General features: G+C 45.5%; 1 protein-coding gene and 1 pseudogene across 2 annotated transcripts in view; one reads left to right on the plus strand and one right to left on the minus strand.

The window, feature by feature from the left end:
• The window catches only part of slc52a3-1 (solute carrier family 52 member 3-1), a 95,605-nt gene extending 95,521 nt beyond the window's left edge, over positions 1-84 (minus strand). Inside the window, exon 1 of the mRNA XM_078554882.1 lies at positions 13-84. The gene's annotated coding sequence lies outside the window, so the exon portion shown is untranslated. The remainder of the gene's footprint in view (positions 1-12) is intronic.
• A 45-nt stretch (positions 85-129) lies between these two features.
• Positions 130-7,349, plus strand: LOC144689091 (eukaryotic translation initiation factor 1A-like; annotated as a pseudogene). The gene is made up of 2 exons (XR_013578560.1): positions 130-208; positions 6,718-7,349. The product of XR_013578560.1 is annotated as a eukaryotic translation initiation factor 1A-like (transcript).
• The last annotated feature ends 3,864 nt before the right edge of the window (positions 7,350-11,213 follow it).

The following is an 11,213-nucleotide window of genomic DNA, read 5'->3' on the forward strand; positions in this document are numbered from 1 at the left end:
CCATCAACTTACTTGTAAATAGTTCATGATCCCTTTAAATAGCGCTGCTGGGGTTCCTTCGTACAGCATAACATTGTGTTCAGCTGTGCAAGGCTAAATGAGGCTTAGATTCGAGCACGGATATCCAAAATGGAAGTGCGTTCTTCAAATCAACATTATAGGCTGATTAACATCACGATCAAACAGCTCTGTAGGCTGCCAGCGGCAAGTAGGTGGTCGTAGGAAACCCATACAAAGATGGCATTGAGCGAACTTCTATTGCAAGTGTGCACACATCAGGCTGATGACATTTTAGTGGTTTAAGAGATCTTATAGTACCCAAAGAACAGTCATTCAGAGTCCAATTTCACCCCACACAAATTGACAGCCTTTCTTCAAAGTAAAAGATGGATTTAGAGGGACATGAATGGAAAACTATCAGGAATCTATTTGCTAAACAACAGATTAATCCATTTACGGTGAAGCATTTTAAAGGTTTATAATCATCCAAAATTTCAAAGTTAGTTACACATTTGAGTGGATTTTCTGCTATACACTGGAGTGTATAGAGTCACATCACAGAGCAGCCAGGATGGAACAGGTTTGAGGAGCTAAGTGGCCTTTGATCCTATTATTAAGTGAGTAAAGTTTTACCTAAGGGGATATAACCTGGTGCCTGCGCTGAGAGTGAGAAACAACACAAGACAGAATATTGCCAAACTGAAAATGGCCCAAAGCTTTTTCACTCTGCGCAGAAAATATTTGCTTCAGACAAATACTAAATGATAGTGACAAAAGGCAATACGTGTTTACATGTGCTGTGACTCAGGTCCAAAGTCCCTTCACTCAATATCAGGTGTCTGGCCTCACTCGCTACCAAGCTACAGTCCACAAACATTGCACAATTATGGATCAAAACCATTAACGTAGCAGGAAATGTACACATCTCATTCAGAACAGAAGTGCAACGTAAGACAGGTATTGCAGGTATTTTTAGAAAAGAGAAGGATGAGGGTTGCCCTGATGGACAATTTTTAGAAACAACAATGTTGGAAAGGTTCATCAGGTCAGTTAACAACTGTAACTAGGACAGACCAGTTCTGACAAAAGATAATCTTGTCTCTTCTCCCCACAGAATGCTGCCTGACCTGCTGACAGTTTGCTGAAATTTATTGTGTTGTGCCAGTTCCCAGTATCTTCACTTCTGTTTTCCTGGCTGGGTGTGGCTATGACACTTTTTTATTAGCTATAAACAACATATGTAAAACATTAGGCAGAATTTTGCCATCGGCGAGCAGGAGGCAGAGTCAATTATACAATTAAAGGACCTGCCCGTCCAACCTTAAGGTTGGCGTCAGGCCAGGAGCCCCGGCGGCAAATAGATAAAACATGAAACCTCATCCACCAGCGGGATGAGGTTTCATGTAGGGTTTCAAAGAGTTTAATAAAGTTGTTATGTAATTTATGAACATGTCCCAACTCATGTGACATTGTCACATGAGGGGGACATGTTAGGGAATTTATTTTTTTCTATTTTTAATATTTTTAAAGTGTCAGCGATCTCCCTGAGGCAGCACTTAGCCTCAGGGAGATGTGCGCTCTTTTGTGCACATGTGCGAAAGAGCGCACTCTCGCTTTTGGGGAATCCCCCCGCCTGCACAGGGAGCATATAGCACTTCCCGCTGGACGTCACGCTGGGTGGGCCTTAATTTGCCCGCCCGCATAAAATGGCGGCAGGGCCCGCTTCTCCGGCGGGGATCGTCTCCCTGCCCGCCGGAGATTGGGTTGGGCCCGACAGGCAGAAAATTCTGCCCGTTATTTTTTTGCAAGTGAGATGGGTTTTGATAGGAAAACAGTTCTGTATAAATGAGAGATTGCAACCTATAATGATAGTTTAACCATGCTCTGTATTATGCCAAAGTCACCCAGCCACTGTCAAAGCCTGTGTCCCAGCCTCACCGCCAGAACTCCTCAGATCCTGGCCTGAGCCCCAAGACTGTCTCCTTTTTGGTCTTCCATCCCAGGGAGAATTTTCCTCAATGTTAAAGTTCTCATCCTTATTTTTAGATCCCCTCCCTTCAATCTCTGTAACCCCCTCCACCCCTAAACCTCTCTGAGGTCACTGTCCTCTTTGAATTCTGGCCTCTTGCAGATTCCTGATTTGCATTATTCCAGCATTGGGGGCCACAGTCCCAAGCTCCTGGACTCTCCCTCTAAATCTCTCTGCCTCTTTACCTCTCTCGACCATATGATGCTTCTTAAAACCTCCTCCTTCCACCAAGATACCTGTTGGTATCTCCTTATGTGGTCCATTACCTTTTTTTTTAATAACACGCCTGTGAATTGTCTTGCGAATTTTTCCTGTTAAAGTCATCATACAATTGCAAATTATTGTTGCTGTATTCTCACTACTAAACAGCGTCACATGTGCTCATTACTTGCTCCTCAGCAGCTGCATGTGTACAGTAATGCAGCTCAGGGTGGGAGTGTGGCACTTTTAAACAACCATGTGGGTGAAGACACCTTTAGAGAGTCTGCACCATATCTATTGCACTGTGAGGCAAATAATTGTACAGGGGCACGGCAAGTTGTAGAAAGGCAGTATTCATAGGGGAGTGGATACTTAGGGGGATGGTCTGGAATTTCTGCAGCCACCAACTTGAGCCCCACATGGGGTGTTTTCCCCCAGGTCCCGGGGTAAAGGAGATCACTGAGAGGACAGCACACGAGAGCAAAGGCTGATGCAGCTACAAATATCCATGCACTGATCCAAACAGACCGTACACAACGAGTACCTTCAAATAATTTGCCACTTGCCTGGATGTGGGTACACACACAGTGCTGTTAGGGAGGGAGTTCCAGGGTTTTGACTCAGCGACAGTGAAGGAACGGTGATATATTTCCAAGCCAGGATGGTGAGTGATTTGGAGGGGAGCTCCCAGTTAGTTGTCTTCCCATCTATCTGCTGCCCTTGTCCTTCTAGATGTTAGTGGCTGTGCGTTTGGAAGGTGTTGTCTAAGGAGCCTTGGTGAATTCCTGCTGTGCATCTTGTAGATGGTACACACTGCTGCTACTGTGTGTCGGTGGTGGAGGGAGTGAATGTCTGTGGATGTGGTGCCAATCAAGCGGACTGCTGTGTCCTGGACAGTGTCAAGCTTCTTGAGTGTTGTTGAAGCTGCACACATCCAGGCAAGTGGCAAATTATTTGAAGGTAATCATAGATTCGCCTGTTCTGTACACTTATGTAATGGTAACGAAACATGAACATGTATTGCGAATAGTTATACTGCTTTGGAAGGGGGGAAAGTATCTTTTAAAAGAAAGGGGGATGTTGTAATATGACTTTAAGGGATAGAAGCATGACATGACTAGACGGGAAGTGTATCATGTGATTCAGTTTTAGTTTCACTTTTGCTTTTGAGTAAAGCACAGCAGAGACAGTCCTGCTGATGATGTCTTCAAGCTTTATATCCACGTATATCTGTTCTCTTGTGCCTAGTTTAAATAAAGGAACTCACAACATGTTTACCCAATCCCTTATAAGCAATTGGTGCGTTTATATCAGTACAACAATGCACAATTCACATCGGAAATCTGAGCACACAAGACACATGCCATTTTAGCAGGCTAACCACCTTGTAGCACCCAAAGAACAGTCATTACAGAATCCAGTTTCACCCCACACAAATCTTCAGCTGACAGCATTTCTTGCAGGCAAAGGTGGCTTTCGAGGGGCATGAATGGAAACTGTCAGGGAACTATTGCTGAACAGAACAAGAATCAGCTTATGGTTAAATAAATCTAAGGTGTAAGACATCTAAAATTTTAAATTAAGTTAAACATTCGAGTGGGTTTCAGTGTATGGAGTTAGGTCACAGGTCATCCACAGTGAAGGGGGCTTGAGGAGTGAAATGGCTGAACTCTGTTCCAATGTTTCTTTGTTCCTATTATTAAGTGAGTAAAGTTTTACCCAGAGGGATACCCTGATCCCTCCACTGAGAGCGGGAAACAACACAAGGCAACATTGCCAAACTGAAAATGATCTTTAGTTTCTTCACTCTGGGCAGCAAATGTTTTCTTCACAGTGGATATTTAATAATATTGACTACATGGCAATTGATATGTGTCTATTTGCCGGCTCAGACTTGAAACCTGTTTGCTCAGCTACAGATGGCTGCTAGTTATCCTCGCGTCAGGATCAAATGACAACTGTTAAACACAATCATTGCACAATCGTAAATCAAAATCAGCAATAGTACAGGTTACAAAAACAAGAATAACTGGAAAAACTCAGCAGGTCTGACAGCATTGCGGAGAGGAACACAGTTAACATTTCGAGTCCGTATGACCCTTCAACAGAACTAAGGAAAAATAGAAATGAGGTGAAATATAAGCTGTTTGAGGGGGGGTGGGACAGGTGGAGCTGGATAGAGGGCCAGTGAGAGGTGGAGGCAAAGGAGAGATTTCCAAAGATGTCATAGACAAAAGGACAAAGGGGTGTTGACGGTGGTGATATTATCTAAGGAATGTGCTAATGGGGGCATTAAGGGTAGAAAGCAGGACAAGCAAGGTACAGATAGCCCTAGTGGGGGTGGGATGGTGGGGAAGGGATCGCAATAGGCTAAAAGTTGGAGATAAAACAATGGATGGAAATAAATTTAAATATAATAGAAATAGGTGAGAAAAGAAAAATATATTTTTTTTTAATTGTAAATTATTGGAAAAAGAGGGATCGGAAAGGGGGTGGGGATGGAGAAGAGAGTTCATGATCTGAAGTTGTTGAACTCAATATTAAGTCCGGAAGGCTATAAAGTGCCTAGTCGGAAGATGAGGTGCTGTTCCTCCAGTTTGTATTGAGCTTCACTGGAACAATGCAGCAGGCCAAGGACAGACATGTGGGTATGAGAGCAGGTGGTGTATTGAAATGGCGAGTGACAGGGAGGTCTGGGTCATGCTTGCAGACAGACCAACGGTGTTCCGCAATGCAGTCACCCAGTCTGCGTTTGGTCTCTCCAATGTAGAGGAGACCGGATTGACAGCAGCGAATGCAGTAGACTAAATTGAGGGAAGTGCAAATGAAATGCTGCTTCACTTGAAAGGAGTGTTTGGGCCCTTGGACGGTGAGGAGGGGGGAAGTAAAGGGGCAGGTGTTGCACCTTCTGCGGTTGCATGGGAAGGTGCCGTGGGAGGGGGTTGAGGTATAGAGGGTGATGGAGGAGTGGACCAGGGTGTCCTGGAGGGAATGATCCCTATGGAATGCCGCCAGAGGGGGTGAAGGGAAGATGTGTTTGGTGGTGGCGTCATGCTGGAGTTGGCGGAAATGGTGGAGGATGATCCTTTGAATGCGGAGGCTGGTGGGGTGATAAGTGAGGACAAGGGGGACCCTATCATGGTTCCGGGAGGGAGAGGAAGGTGTGAGGGCAGATGCGCGGGAGATGGGCCAGACACGGTTGAGGGCCCTGTCAACCACCGTGGGTGGAAAACCTCGGTTAAGGAAGAAGGAAGACATGTTAGAGGAACTGTTCTGGAAAGTGGCATCATCAGAACAGATGCGACGGAGGCGAAGGAACTGAGAGAATGGGATGGAGTCCGTACAGGAAGAGGAGTGTGAGCAGCTGTAGTCGAGATAGCTGTGGGCATCGGTAGGCTTGTAATGAATATTGGTGGACAGTCTATCACCAGAAAGTGAGACAGAGAGGTCAAGGAAGGGAAGGGAAGAGTCAGTGAAGGACCATGTGAAAATGATGGACGAGTGGAAATTGGAAGCAAAATTGATAAATTTTTCCAGGTCCAGACGAGAGCATGAAGCAGCACCGAAGTAATCATCAATGTACCGGAAAAAGAGTTGTGGGAGGGGGCCTAAGTAGGACTGGAACAAGGAATGTTCCACATACCCCATAAAGAGACAGGCATAGCTGAGGCCCATGCGGGTACCCGTAGCCATACCTTTTATGTGGAGCAAGTGAGACAAGTTTAAGGAGAAATTGTTCAGTGAGAGAACAAATTCAGCCAGACGGAGGAGAGTGGTGGTGGATGGTCTCATTCAATACAGGAATGCAATATAAACTCTACTGGGGTCCAGATACATAGATCGTTAAAATAATCCACTATCCCCGATCGTCTCATCCTACACAGTGGGACAGAAAATAAAAAATCACAAACACTTCCTGAGGAGTTAACAATGCCGTATGTCGTTGGAATGGTAAGGGAAAAGTCTGGACAGAAGCAAGCTAAGCAGCTGGAAAAACAACTGATGCACACTGTCAAACAATGAGATTGAATTATGGCCTGGAGACATCGTCTTGCAGGGCGTTGATTGACTGTGAGATAATAATTTTGGCATATTTACTCACGTGTTCAGTATATGTGGACTAAGGAAATACAATAAATGTTTGCAAAGAGCTAAGGTCAGCAAAGAGTAAAGTCAGCTGCTATGTTCAAAGTGCTGATTGATTTATTGCCTTCAGCAGTAATCAGCTGATGGGGGTGGAGAAATGACCAGAAAATACTGCAGTGGTATACAAAAAAAACCACCTTGTGTAACTGGCCACATTGTTTTTACGTCAATAGGGAACCAGATCCTCATAGTTTTCCCAACACAGTGAGAAGGAACACCAGGTATTACGCTGCACTTAATGGGGAAATGGGTGCAGAGTGCAGTTCTGTGCTCCAGTTACAGAGGTGAAATGGCTATGAGTAGGCAGAATGCTTATCCGTATATTTCATTTCAGGGATAAGATAAGGCGGAGGCCGTGGACACACGTAGAGCCTTGCCCAAGAATAAAGGTAAGGGAGGTAAGAACAGGTGATGTGATAAGAATGAAAATGAGTCCCAGAAACGTGAGCTGGTGTTTAAAGAAGATGGTCAGGAATATGCCCAGGTGATTAAGATGCTGGGCAATGGACCTTTGGAAGTCATGTGTTTTGATGGTGTGAGGAGGCTTTGCCATATTCGAGGGAAGCTGAGAAAGAAGGTTTGGATAAACACGTCGGACATTATATTGGTTGGGTTGAGAGATCACCAGGATAATAAAGCTGATGTCATCCTGAAATACAATGCGGAAGAGGCAAGAAGTTTAAAAGCCTATGGTGAACTTCCAGAGAATGTCAAAATCAATGAAACAGACACCTTTGGACCTGGTGATGATGATGAAATCCAGTTTGACGATATTGGGGACGATGATAAGGACACTGATGATATCTAAAGTGGGATTCCAACCTTGTACCAAGCTTCCTTTTGAATTGAATTCTTTTTTGTGGATGAGTTGATTTATGACTAATGTATTTAAGAAACCCATTCTGTAACTTTTTTTTGTTTTAAAAATCTTTAAGTGTATTTATATTGTCACAAGAGAATAAAAAGGCTTTAGTGTGAGAAAAAAACATTCAGGGATAAGATATATACATTCTTAGCTGATAAAATCCTAAACTTTCCAAGATAGTGAATGGTGAAGTTTAGCTGGCGAAACTGGATAATCTCACAGAGATAATCAGTGAAATGAATAAACTGACTGAAACTATAGGTGCATGAAAAGATTGGCGCTATCAAAATAGAACTGCAACTCTGCACTGCTCTTCTCTGCGGGGAGAGTATGCGTGTGTTTCAGCTCTTACATTCCATCATTCAAGAATAAACATTGACTTTGACATAATCAAACCATAACCATTACTTTATTTTACAAGTACATTAAGATTAAGACGATAACTAGGGAAAGCGTAGGGCCCATTAAAGACCATAGTTGTAATTTGTGTGTGGAGCCGGAAGACGTAGGTAGGGTTCCAAATGAATACTTTGTGTCGGTGTTCACAAGTGAGAGGGACGACGTGGGTATGGAAATCAGGCAGAAGGACTGTGATATAATTAAAGAAATTAGCATCAAAGGGGAGGAGGTTCTAAGTGGTCTGGCAGGCTTAAAAGTAGATAAATCTCCAGGCCCAGATGAAATGTATCCCAGGCTGTTGAGTGAGGGAGGAGATAGCAGGGGTGTTGGCAATAATTTTCAACACCTCTCTGGCCACAGGAGAGGTGCCAGAGGACTGGAGGACAGCCAATGTGGTACCGTTATTCAAGATGGGAGGAAGGGATAAATCAGGGAACTACAGGCCAGTCAGTCTAACCTCAGTGGTGGGGAAACTATTGGAAGCAATTCTGATGTACAGAATTAATCTATACTTGGAGAGGCAGGGGCAGTCAGCATGGTTTTGTTAAGGGGAGGTCATGTCTGACCAATTTGATTGAATTTTCGAAGGGGTGACCAGGTGTGTAGATGAGGGCAATTGACATAGTCTACTTGGACTTCAGCAAGGCTTTTGATAAGGTCCCACATGGGAGACTGATAACGAAGGTAAGAGCCCATGGGATCCAAGGCAATTTAGCAAATTTGATCCAGAATTGGCTGAGTGGCAGGAAGCAGAGGGTGATGGTTAAGGGGTGTTTTTGTGACTGGGTGCCTGTGTCCAGTGGAGTTCCACAGGGATCAGTGTTGGGTCCCTTGCTGTTTGTGGTATATATAAACAATTTAGACTTGAATGTAGGAGGGTTGATCAGTAAGTTTGCAGATGACACGAAAATTGCTGGGGTGGTAAATAGTGAGGATGATAGCCTTAGATACAGGAGGATATAGACAGGCTGGTCAGATGGGCTGATCAATGGCAAATGGAATTTAATCCGGATAAGTGTGAGGTGATGCACTTGGGCAGGACAAACAAGGCACATAAATACACAATGAATGGTAGGACCCTGGGAAGTACCGAGGATCAGAGGGACCTTGGTGTGCATGTCCACCGGTCCCTTAAGATAGCAGGACAGGTAGATAAGGTGGTTAAGAAGGCATATGGGATACTTGCCTTTATTAGCAGAGGCATAGAATATAAGAGCAGGGAGGTTATGCTGGAACTGTGTAAAACACTGGTTAGGCCACAGCTAGGGTATTGCGTGCAGTTCTGGAATCTGCATTATAGGAAGGATGTGATTGCACTAGAGAGAGTGCAGAGGAGATTTACCAGGATGTTGCCTGGGCTGGAGAGTTTTAGTTATGAGGAGAGATTGGATAGACTGGGGTTATTTTCCCTGGAGCAGAGGAGATTGAGGGGGGACATGATTGAGGTGTATAAAATTATGAGGGGCATAGATAAGGTAGACAGGAAGGAATTTTCCCCTTGGTGGAGGGATCAATAACCAGGGGGCATAGATTTAAGGTAAGGGGCAGGAGGTTTAGAGAGGATGTGAGGAAGAATTTTTTCACCCAGAGGCTGGTGGGAATCTGGAACTAACTGCCTGAAAAGGTGGTAGAGGCAGAAACCCTCATAACATTTAGGAAGTATTTGGATGCCATGGCATACAAGACCATGGGCCTAGTGCTAGAAAATGGGATTAGAATAGTTAGGTACTTGTTTAACCAGTGCAGACTCAGTGGGCCGAAGGGCCTTTTTCTGTACTGTAGGCCTCTATGACTCTACAACCCGTTAACTCATTTTCCTGGGTCTACACAAATTTAAAACAGAACTCACAACAGAACAATCTACAACATACTTGTGAGCTACTAACCCCTGTAGCGAGAATACTGAAGACATGCTGCAACCCTCTGTCCCAACAGGTGCCTGGATGAGCACTTGGCACGGCATAACATTCAAGGCTATGGGCCAAGTGCTGGTAAACGGGATTAGGTAGGTAGGTCAGGTGTTTCTCACCTGTCGTTGCAGACTCGATGGGCCGAAGGGCCTCTTCTGCGCTGTGTGATTCTGTGATCAACGCTATAAGAAAATTTCATTGACATTTCTTCAGCTAGCTCCCTCTTAACCAGGTTCAACGAAATGCAGCTGGAGACGTTTTGCTCTGAGTGTTCCAGTGAATGTAGCACTACTTCTGCAGCAGTGGAAATATTGCTCCCGTTGATTACAGAGCTGCGAATACAAAGCTGCATTTCCAGCAATGACGTCAATGCAAAGAAACCATCAGGTCAGGATGAACACTGACAATGACCTGTATGTGCGTGTGCTTGTTGAAGATCGCTCTACGTCCAGACAGAATTGCTGCTCAGCACCAGCAACAGCCTTTCCATTAAGTAATCAAATCTGTGTTTAATTGTGTAAATAGCTCTCATAGAGAAAAAAACTCATTTTTCATCGTGGGTCCCTAGAATTTTCCACCATATGGGGAGGGGCATCGGATCGTGAAAACCCATGATGTACAGAATGACACCGTGACAGGATTTGCTTGTGGTGAGGTACTGGGCACAAATGCACTGCAGCCAGGACTGGTGGAAAGGGTGATGCAGATGCCAGCTCGCCAGAGGACGCAGTCACACTCTAGTTCTGCAGAGGATTCAGATCAGGACTTCAATGGGCCAGGCTACAGGAGAAGGCTGGGAGGTGTGTACACCCAGATGCTTGATGCGCTGGGATACCTACCAGAAAAAAGCCTGCATTCAGCACCAAGGAGCATGGAGAAATCCAGTACCAATTTGGCACAGGGCTTTGTGCGGAGCTTAGAGACCATCCTTTCCAATATGGAATGAGTGGCCTCCATCATCAACCTGTGGAGCCAATCACACTGCGGCGTCTGATGGCCAACGTCTCAGCTTCCATTCAAGAACAAGCAGCTTCCATCCAAATCCTAAAAGCAGCCCTGGAGGCTCAGAGTGCTGTTTTCCGATCTCCAGCGATGGGAGCTCCGACTGCTGCCATCATCACTGCGGATGCTGGTGTGCAATGCGGCTTCCAGAGCATCGCAGCGCGGCAGCAACCTGTTCTCCCGCAGGGCGCTAGGACGGCTGAGACATCGCCGTGGGGGATTTGGCAGTGGCTCCATGGACAATGGACTGTTTCCCCTCACTCAGGGTCACAACATGCAGGCTCCTTCCCCTGCCACTCCCCCAGTGTCCCCCGCTGTGGCCTGTAAGGCAGCCAGCCCACACTGCGGCCCAGACGAAGAGCGCCTTGACGTTACCTGCCATAGTCCCTACCGTCTTCTCCACCAAAGGAGAGCAGTCTTCCACCAGCCATGCTGCAACCACGAGAGAAGCACCTCATAAGAGCACTAGGACGGGCAAAAGAACACAGGAACAAAAAGCAAAATACTGTGGACGTTGGAAATCTGAAATAAAAGTGAAAAGTGCCGGGAACGCTCAGCAGGTCAGGCAGCATCTCTGGAGAGAAGCAGAGTTAACGGCCGCGGTTTTCCTGTCCCGGTACGCAGCGGGAATCGTCACGGGCGGGATAGAAAAGTTGACGGA

The sequence above is a fragment of the Cetorhinus maximus genome, chromosome 13 (genome assembly GCF_964194155.1).
Source record: "Cetorhinus maximus chromosome 13, sCetMax3.hap1.1, whole genome shotgun sequence".
NCBI lineage: Eukaryota > Metazoa > Chordata > Chondrichthyes > Lamniformes > Cetorhinidae > Cetorhinus > Cetorhinus maximus.